Source organism: Myotis brandtii, unplaced genomic scaffold, assembly GCF_000412655.1.
Source record: "Myotis brandtii unplaced genomic scaffold, ASM41265v1 scaffold402, whole genome shotgun sequence".
Lineage (NCBI taxonomy): Eukaryota > Metazoa > Chordata > Mammalia > Chiroptera > Vespertilionidae > Myotis > Myotis brandtii.
Window position 1 is genome coordinate 1,177,256 of NW_005365441.1, and position 11,152 is coordinate 1,188,407.

Sequence of the window (11,152 nt, forward strand, 5' to 3'; positions counted from 1 at the left end):
CTCTCTCTCTCTCTCTCTCTTCTTTGTACATGTTTAAGTCACCTTTTGTTTTAAAATATTTGAATATTAATGCCAATATCAGATTTTGCTTAGTAACAATTTCTGTCAATTTAACTATTTTTTAAATTACGCATATTTTTCTTGTTTCTTTGTATGTTTTATGATTTTTCTTGTTGAGAATTGGGTATTTTACTATTATAAAATAATAACTCTGATAATAGAATTCTTCTTCTTCTCCAGGGTTTTTCTGTTTGTTTATTTTCTCTGTCCTTCTCCTTTTTCTTTTACACATTTTTTTTTCTCTTTTGGTAATTGATGGTTGTAGTCATCTTTTTTTTCAGACCTTACCAAACTATTTTAGAAAAATTCTCTTTGGCATCTGCAATCACTTAAATCTGTTTCATTAGTTTATGTTCAGCAAAAGTTTTCACAGTGATTTTAACATGAAACAAATAAACATACAAACAAAACACTAAATGTATTTATAAAAGGTAAAAAGCCGTTTCCTGCACTATTTTCAGATAGATACTATGCTGGTACAGCCCTTTACTTAGATAAGTTTTATCTAAGCGTAGGGATTGGGCAAGGTAAAAGCTTGTCTCTCTTAGGAAGATGGTGATTATGCATCTTCCCAAGGCATATGGGTGGATAATTTCCACCCACATAAATTAAGATTCTTTCAAACACTTTACTTTCCCATAGAATCTTACCCTAGTTTCCTCTTCAGACTTTTTGATGTCCTATTATATTTTTCACCCATAATATCATGCCCCAAGCTTTCTGGGTTTGTAGTACCCTTGTATCTCTTAAAAGTGGTGTTCCACATGTTCCTTCCCTGCCCTCCAAGTCATGCACAATAGAGATATGTCTGCTCTCAGTCATTCAGGTGTCCTCCAGAAACATAAGAACAATTTTACACAATAATTTGTAAATACGGGGTGCTCAGCTATGTCCATTATGGGAGGGACGGGGAGAGGTTGAGACATAACTGAGTGCTTCCTGCTCAAATGAAAACCACTGCTGTGCTGTACAGAGACTAAAGCAAGGGCTAAAAAAATACTACAATGCACCCTGGGTCAGTGTGGTTCTGCTGGTCTCTCATGCACCAAGAGGTTGCTGGTTCAATTCCCAATCAGGCACATGCCCAGATTGTGGGCCAGAGCCCCAGGGGGCTGGGCAGCCCATGGATGTATCTCTCTCATTGATGTTTCTCTCTCTTCTTCTCCCTTTCTCTCTCTAAAATCAATAAAATGTGTTTTTTTTAAATTAAAAAACAACAACACTACAATGCTTTCTTATAATTTTGAGGAAAATTCTTGACCAGGCAATTGATGGATTGTTATAAACTTTTGACTGTTTTGTAGAGCTTAGAAAAGTTAGTTCAGACATCTGTATAAATATTTTTCAATATTTCTGAAAAAATAAAGAAAACAAGAACTTAGAGCACTCTAGTCCACTGTTTTGCTAACTAAAAAAATATTTTTAATGGTGGTAATGATTAGATTGTCTTGTCAAGGTAATGAGGAAAATAAGACATTTTTTTTGGGGGGGGGCGGGGGAGACCAGCAGCCATACTCTGTACCTAGTTAATCAGTATCCCTAAGGCACATTCCTTTTAGCCTATAGTCTAGTCACTGCCGCTTCCTTAATTATCTGGTCTTGCAAGACCTGTTTACCTAAATACTCACATTTTACAGAGGTCATAAACTATGAACAGCACTTGCACCAGGCCAGGCCTTTAGGTGTGGTCTCACGGCCCCCATCCCAACACATGGAGCTATTTGCAAAGCCTGTAAAAGGTCCGGAAGTCTGATCTTTATTGGGGGGACAAAGAAACCAAAAGGTATAAAGAGAAAGCTTCTCCATGTTGGTTTGCTCAGGATTTGAAAAAAGGCTCCCTTGAATCATGGTACTAGTACATCTGGAAATAAATGTTTGTTTGTTTTCTGTATCTCCAGGTACTCCTGTGTATTTTTCAGTTGCCTGGTAAATTCTGTAACAAAGGTAATTATAAATTTGTATAGATACTTAATTAAATTCCATATATGAGAATATGAATGATATATTTCAGATGTAAAATAAGCAGTGTATAGTGAACGGCATTTGAAATTGCAACTTAAATGTTGCTTTCGTGGGGTGGTAGAGAGGACATTTAAATTTAATGATTTAAAACTTTCATAAATTGGGGTAACCATTAGAATAATTCATGATATGTAGTTATCACCATTAAGTAGTTGCATAACATTATGCAATCCAGCTCATGGTTGTAGCTGAAACATCTGCACTGTCCAACATTTACTATTTCTAAGTGAAACAGGAATTTTAGGGGAATATAGGCAGGTTTAGGGAATGTTTAGAATTGGGGTCCACAAAAAAAATATAGGGCAACAGATTGGGAGAAGGTACATTTCCATAACACAGGAAGCCAGGTGCAGCTACATTTCCATAAGACAAGGGAGCTGGAAGTGGCCCCAAAAGGTCTATATTTACAAAATAAAGAAGAAGGAAGAAAGCCCAGAAGGAATAGGAGGACAACGAGGGAGGAGGGCCTCAGGAGTCACTATAGTAACCAGTTCGAAAGGGAATATTGACCCATCAGAGGGGATACCGGGACACAGGAACTGCAGTCTTTATAAACCATGGAAACAGGAAGTCAGTGGGACCCTTTCCCCCTCTCCATGTGGGAGTCTGTACTTGTTCTTTAATAAATTTCCACCTTTGCTATACCACTTTCTGTCTGGGGATTCGACTTCCGCAGACTAAGAATCCAGGTTCCAGTCCAGGGGAACACCGCGTGTTTCAGTCCAAAAATTCCATATTATAAGTATCAAGATCATTGCTAGAGATAAGCATACTCCGTCCATTACATGTTCTAAACTCTTTTCCCACCTTTCATGATAGGCTAGAACACTTAGATCTCCTCCGAGACGAACCAGCCTTTCTAATCCCAGTGGGGTGGCAGAGGGGGCGCATAATGTGTACTCAGGCTCACCTGGTCCAGCACCTTAGCACCATGCTATGAGGGAAGTTGACTTTATGCTATTGTCAGTCCGTTTAGATCAGGGATCATGGGAAGGAAGCTCTCCTGGAGGAATTTGAAAGGATGGTTGTCTGTAAAGTCGTAGTACAGTGGAACCTTGTTTTTCAAACAATTCATTCTGGAAGGCTGAGAAGCAATTTGTTTGAGAACTGAGTCATTTTTTTTCTTACTAGAAATAATGTAAATTGAATTAATCTGTTCTAGACCCTCAAATAATGCCGTTTTAACCTTTCTTATACTCAGTACATGTCTAACCTTTCTTAAACTCAATACACATACTTCTTTTCTTAAGTTTACCTAACCACCCCTACTAGCCTTGAACAAATCACCTTCAGCATTCATTCCAGGGGTATCTTTCAGGAAGTCAGGTGTAGCATCTTCTCTTTTTCACATATCATTGCTTCTGAAACGCTGTCACTAATTACCAACTGCTTTTGGTTTATCCAAATCAACAACATTTTTTCTACCTCTTCAATTTCCTGTGATCAGTTTTGTGAGAACTTTTACAACCTTGATAACATCAGCATTCTTGATGGCCACTTTAGGTTTTAAAATTATGCTAATCATCAATTTTTCCAGCAACAAAAGCAAAAAAAAATAAAAAAAATAAATTAAAAAATAAAAACCCACAAAAATATTCACAGCACAATTTCCTGAAATGTTGCTCACATTCTTTCCTTTGCTTGTGGCCCGAGAGACACTTTTTGTCATGCTGCTGTATCAGCATGAAAGGATTAACAGGTCCAGAATCTAAGTTTCCTTAGAAAACAGACAATTTTTCTGTGAACAACTTGGTCAAGAACCAAATTGTTCATGATGGGACACAATGAGAATGGAGGTTTGGCTGGTATTTCATTTTTGATAGTGGTAGTATTTGATGATATTTAGAAAAATATAAGCCTGAACAAATAATACAAATGCATTTCAGGACTTTAGACCAGACATCAGCAAATGTATTCTTTAAAAGTCTCACATTTAAACAAATAAAAATTAGAAAAGAAAAAAGAATAAAAGTCTCACATTTATTACTACACCAACCTACAACTGAAGAAAAAATTAACAGTGTTTCTCAGTGGTTAGAACATCAGCCCATGCAAGTTTGGTTTTTAGTCAAGGACATATATCTGGGTGGCAGGTTTGATCCCTGGCCCTGTTCTGGGTGCTTGCAGCAGGCAACCAATCAATGTGTCTCTCCTCTCTCATACCCATGTTTATCTCTCTCTTTCCTCCTTCTCCTCCTCCTTCCCCTCCTTCCATTCTCTCTAAAAAAAAATCAATGGAAATAATATCCTCAGTTGAGAATTAACAACATCAAAAGAAAATAAACAAAGAAAAATCATGCTTCCAATAATTTCCCAGCTAAAATGCCCAACTGTCCAGACAGTAGTGATCTTTTCTGTTATTTAAAGATGCAGCATAAATATGTGAGCCATCTCTCATTTGTGATTCCTTATAGATCCAGTTCGGTTCTTCTCCAATGTCTCCTCTTGGAGTTGTACCTGGTTCTATTGCCAGTTTTCATTTGAGTTCATTAGAGAATTAGCCGATTCTGCTTTTTTTTTTTTTCTTGAATCTTTTGATTCTGGAAGTCTTGTGAGAAGACATGGCAAAGGAATCAACCACAAGAGCCAAAATGGCAGAGAAAGAGCCAGCAAAAGCTTTCCATAATGTGTTAGTAACTATTTTAAGCTTTACAATCCATTAGGTTTCTGTCATAACTACTCAACTCTGTCTTGTACCACAAATGAAGGCACAGATATCATGTTAACAAATGAACTTGGCTGTTTTCCAATAAAACTTCATTTAAAAAATAAGCATCAGCCTTGGCCGGTGTGGCGCAGTTGGTTGAGCATCATCCTGTGCACCAAAAGGTTGCAGGTTTGATTCCCAGTCAGGGCACATGCCTGGGTTATGGGTTCAGTCCCTGGTAGGGGGCGTTTTAGGAGGCAGCTGATTGATCGATGTTTCTCTTAAATTGATGTTTTTCTCTCTCCCTCTCCCTTCCTCTCTCTCTAAAAAGATCAATTTAATTTCTTTTTAAAAAGCATCAGGCTAGAATTTTCTCATTGCCTATAGTTTGTCAACCCAGCTTTAGACTATTGATTCAGTGTGCTTAAACCAAAAACAGTACATAAAAGTCATCTGAGTCAAAAAGGCCCTGAGCACCATTCTGTACTCACAATATGAGTGTGGGGGCCAGCGAGTTGCATTGCGAGCATAGGTTCCAGGTGATTTTTACGTACACTGAAGTTTGGGAACAATAGCAATAGATCATGATCAAAGAGATGTGTAGAAAACGGTTTTGTTTTTCAGAAAAAAAAAATTTGAGATTAGAGGTTATTTAGATTAAAAATTTATTAGCTAAGTTTTACAATCTTGCTACAGAGGAGAATTAACTAAAATATAAGAAAATTAAGAGGAGAAACAAATTAAGAGGAAAGGTTCCCACATCATAAGTGATGCAAACTCTTTGTTTTCTTTCTAAATTGCACAAAATGTATTTGATTTAATAGACCTATAACAGCCTCAGCACGTTTTCAACGTAAGGATTCCAACATTAGAATGGCTGGAGGCTCTCTCCTGGCCCTTATTTGGAATTGTTTTACTTCTTTATAAGAAAATACACAGACTACATTACACAGGTTAACTATAGGTTAGTGTCTGAGAGAAGAGCTAATCTGTTTACTTGAAATATTTGATAGAAATGTTCAAAAAGTGTATCTTATTTTCTGCACAATTGGTTGTTTCATCTTCAGCATAACAAACACTAAGCACACACACAGAAAAAAAATATATATAAAAAACAACATTTGGTATCTTTGAGGAGATGTAAATAAATGGCACCAGCACCCACTTCCCTGATGAACGTCTATAATCCAAAAAAGAACACACCCATTCGGTGTTTTGCTTTGTTTTAAACTGAATATGTTTAGAAAATGGGAAATACCAGAGCCTAATGATGTACATGGGGAACTACAGATGACTGCATTCTATAGGGAACATTGTCATTCTCTAATGTTGTCCTCTCTATAATTAAGAATGATATTAACAGTTAGCAGACTTTATTTAACTACTGTGATTTCCACACCATAAAGCATCAGTCTCCGTTGAACAGACATATAACATCATACTGGTTTTGAGGCACAGAATCACAATAGAATTGGCAACCCCCTGCCTCTAAGTGATTGCTAGTGGTAGAGCTAGGAGAGGTGAATCTACCAATGTGTCATATAATCTCCTCATGTGTACATCACGGATGATAGAATCAGCTCTGTCTTGTTGTGACATTTAAATAAAGAAATGCATATGCAGTTTATAATTAAGCAGTTGCCTAACACATGTAGTAATTGTCTTATGGCCATTACCAGAAGGTAATCTATGCATTAATAGGACCCAGGAGCTAAGTGATATTAGTAAGTAAAAGCAGAGATGCAATGTAAAGGAAACTGAAACAGTGCATTAAAACTTACTAGCTCAGTGATTTGGCACACGAATCCCTTGCATATTTGCTTCCTTAATTCTCAAAGGGAAGAGAACCTGCTCTGTCAACCTTGGCTTTATTATGAGGATCAAATCAGAGGCTTTGTGACAGTTTTTAGACAACTGTGTTATTCAATATGGTATGTTTTGTCACAAGATTCTAAAATGATATGGCAATTTTCCCATTTCATTTTTCTGTTTTTTAAGATTTTTAAAGTGTTGTTTCAGCTTGAGGAAAGTTTATGAAGAATATGACAGAATGCATCCAAACTATGACAATGATATAATATTAAACCCAATATATTTACTTTAACTGACAATTTTACAGCTTATTTCAGTCTGTTGTATGTAAAACTATCTCCATCATAGCAAAGCTCTGATGGAAACTATGGGGCCATTTAAATAGAGTGGTATTTGACAAACACTCTCAAAGCACCTTGGAATGCATGCTAGCCTTCAGATACACGTAAGAGGATGAGATCTGCTCTTAAAAATTCATGTTTGCAATGAAAACACTGTTGTCATGTGTTTTCAATAAACTTCAAATATTAACCCGAAGGACAAATGGCTATTTCTTTTTGAATACAGGGATTGACAAAAGTAGGTTAAAGTGTCATTGTGATGTTTCCTTTGAGTTAAAAAAGCCATTGTAATAATCAGAACCTGCATGTCTTTTTCTATACAAACAACTGTAAACCTACATTGCCAACCACTGTATTTATTTTTTATTACTGTTGACATTCAATATTACATTAGTCTCAGGTGTACAGCATAGTGATTAGACATTTATATAACTTACAAAGTGATTATCCCCATAAATCTAGCATCCTCCTGGCACCATATATAGTTATTATAATATTATTGACTATATTTCTTTTTTATCCTCATTTGAGGATATGTTTATTTATTTTAGAGACAGAGGAAGGGGGAAGAGAGAGAGAAAGAGAGAGTGAGAGAAGAGAAACATTGATGTGAGGGAAATATCTATCAGTTGTCTTCTGTACATATCTGACCAGATCAAACTTATAACCTAGGTATGAGCCCTGACCAGAAATTTAATCCAAAACCTTTTGGTGTATGGGACAACTCTCCAACTAACTGAGCCACCTGGCTAGGGCTTGACTATATATTCCTTATGCTGAACTGTAAATACCCATTACTATTTTGTAACTAACAATTAGACTTCTTAATCCCAGCCCTTGATCACCCAGCTCCCTAAACCCTCTCCCATCTGTCAACCACTAGTTTGTTCCTGTATCTATGAGTCTGTTTCTGTTTTGTTTGGTTATTTGTTTTTTAGATTCAATATATAAATGAAATAATATGGGACATATCTCTCTGTCTGGCCCACGTCATTCAGCACAATCTCCTCTACTTTCATCAATGTTTCTCTGTATCTAAGTCTGTTTCTGTTTTGTTTTTTTTGTTTATTTTGTTTTTTAGATTCAATATATAAATGAAATAATATGGGACATATCTCTCTGTCTGGCCCACGTCATTCAGCACAATCTCCTCTACTTTCATCAATGTTGTTTCAGATGGCAAGACTTCATTTTTTTTTTCATGCCTAAGCAATATTACATTGCATACATGCACCACTTCTTCCCCAGTCTATCATTCTTTCATGAACAGTTAGGTTGTTTTTATACACTAGTAATTGTAAAAAGATTTGCTGTGACCATAGGGATGCATATGTCTTTTCAAATTAGTATTTTGGGTTTCTTCAGAAAAATACACAAAAGTGGAATTGCTGGGTTCTCTTTGTTTTTTATTGCAACATTTGTTTTAAAGTCTATTTTATATAAGTATTGCTACCCTAGAATTTTTCATTTGTTTCTATTTATATAAAATATCTTTTTCCATACCTTTACTTTCAGTGTCTGTGTATATTTCCATCTGAAGAGGGTAATCTGTAGGCAACCTGTCTATAGGTCTTATTTTCTTAATCATTTATCCACCCAATGCCTTTTGATTGAGCATTTAATCTATTTACATTTAATGAAATTGTTGATAGGTATGTGGTATTGCCATTTTATTATTCATATTTTGATCTCTGTTTCCCCTTCTTCAAAAAATACCTTTTATCATTTCTTGTGATAGTGGTTTGATGGTGATGAACTCTTTCAGCTTTTTCTTATTTGGGAGGCTCTTTGCCTATTCTTTGATTTTGAATGATAGCCTGCTGGGTGAAGTAATCTTGGTTGGAGGACCTTGATTTTTATCATTTTTAGTATTTCATGTCAATCCCTTCTGGCCTGCAGCTGACAGTCTTATGGGAGCTTCCTTGTAGGTAACTAATTCCTTTTATCTTGCTACTTTTAAGATTCTCTGTCTTTAACTTCAGGTATCTATAATAATAAAAACATAATATGCTAATTAAACCGGGCAGCTGAGTGACCTTCTGGACATCATTCTGGACATCCTTTGGGATGAAGCTGCGGAGACAGGGGTTGAGGCAGAGGCTGTTAGGAGTGATCAGGCAGGCAGGAGAGTAGTTAGGGGCGATCAGGCAGGCATGCAGAGGGGTTAGGGCAGGCAGGCAGGCAGGCAGGCAGGCAAGCTGTTAGGAGCCAGTGGTCCCAGATTGTGAGAAGGATGTCTGACTGACCAGCAATTGGACATCCCCCAAAGGGTCCTGGATTGCAAGAGGGTGCAGGCCTGGCTGAGAGCCCCCCCTTTCCATGCATGAATTTCGTACACGGGGCCTCTAGTATTAATTATAATGCATCTTGGTTGCAATTCTTTGAGTTCATCCTGTTTGGGACTCTCTGCACTTCCTGGACTTGTATGTCTATTTTCTTTGCCAGGTTAGGAGAAGTTTCCATCATTATTTCTTCATATAGGTTTTCAATTCCTTGCTCTCTCTCTTTTCCTTCTGATGCCTCTAATGAAGAGAATATTAGTACACTGATGTTGTCTCAAAAGCCCCTTAAACAATCCTCATTTTTAATTTGTTTTTTCTTTTGCTGTTCTGATTGGGTGCTTTCTGTTACCTTGTTTTCCAAATCACTGATTTGATCATTTGTTTTACTGTTGATTCCCCTTAATATGTTCTTTATTTCAGTTACTGTATTTTTTATTTCTGACTGGTTTATTTTATATTTTATATCTCCATTTTTATGTTTCTTATACCTTTGTTTATATTTTCATTGAGATTATCTATATTTCCTTAATTTTATTGAGAATCCTTATAACCAGTGTTTTAAACTCTACATTTGGTTAAATTATTTTACCCATTTTGTTTATTACTTTTTTTTTTTTTTGAGTTTTGTTCTGTTCTGCCCATTTGGGACATGTTTGGCTCCTAATTGGCTGCTTCCCTGTGTTTGTTTCTATGTATTAAGCAGAGATGCAATGTCCCACCAGGCTTGACAGGGTGGCTTTATGTAGTAGATGCCTGTGAGGCCCAATAGCACAGTTTCCCTCGTCACCTGAGGCTGCGCCCCACGCCCCGGTGCCAGGTCTGGAGGACCTGAGGCCACGCCCCCCATCCTGTGGGCTTTACGGGGATGGGGCCGGCTGGGTCTGGGTCTTGCATGATTTCGAGGCACGTGTGGGTGGGTGGTGACTTGATTCTGGGTCCCATGGCGCACCCCAGACTCTGTTGGCTTTATGTAGTAGATGCCTGTGAGGCCCATTAGCACAGTTTCTCTTGTCACCTGAGGCTGTGCCCCCCGCCCCGGCACCAGGTCTGGAGGACCTGAGGCCGCACCCCCGACCCTGCGGGCTTTACGGGGATGGGGCCGGCTGGGTCTGGGTCTTGCACGATTTCGAGGCACGTGTGGGTGGGTGGCGACTTGATTCTGGGTCCCATGGCGCACCCCAGACTCTGACGGGAGGGAGACTTTCATATACATTTTACTAATTTTCTTTTATCTCTGACACTTCTATTATAGAGAAAGAGCAAATAGCAATATTAAAATATTTCCTCTAATTAATTCCCTTTTAATGTGCACAAATTTCATGCACTGAGCCACTAGTATTCATATAAAACCAAAATGTTCATAATGATTATGATAAAGTGAAGTCAGTCGTAGAACAGTGTAATTAGTGAACATGAGTTATTAATCTTATTTTAGCTTTAATTAGAAAATAGAAATTCTCTGTTTAAATTTATTTTAATATAATAACATTAAATATTATGGTATGATTTTATACATAAAAGTGTAAAAATACCTTTTGTTTTGTTATGTGAGTGTAAGGATGCCAATTACTCTTTCTTTGAAAAAAGTATCTATACCCATACTTGAGGATGCCTCCTATCACATACTTCCTTTTTTTTAAGTTTTTTTGAAAACATATTTTTTGTTATTCTGTATAAATTTTTCACATAAGAAATAGTCACTGTCTGAATATCACATTTTTTATAGAATCTCTTTAGAATTACACTATTTTGACTTGAGCATTAGCACTCAAAAATTGTTCAGAGTTCAACATAAGTGGCCTGAAACAATTGGTCAAAATTTACCAAATTGAATGTAGTAGTATTAAGAACATTGTTATCATTTTAGTGATTATTTTCATGTGAAACAAGATTTTGGTGAATAACTATCATCAAAATAAGGTACTAGAAAAAGTAAGTCATTTGAATATTTATCTGCATATCATATTAAAGATAAAATATTTAATTTA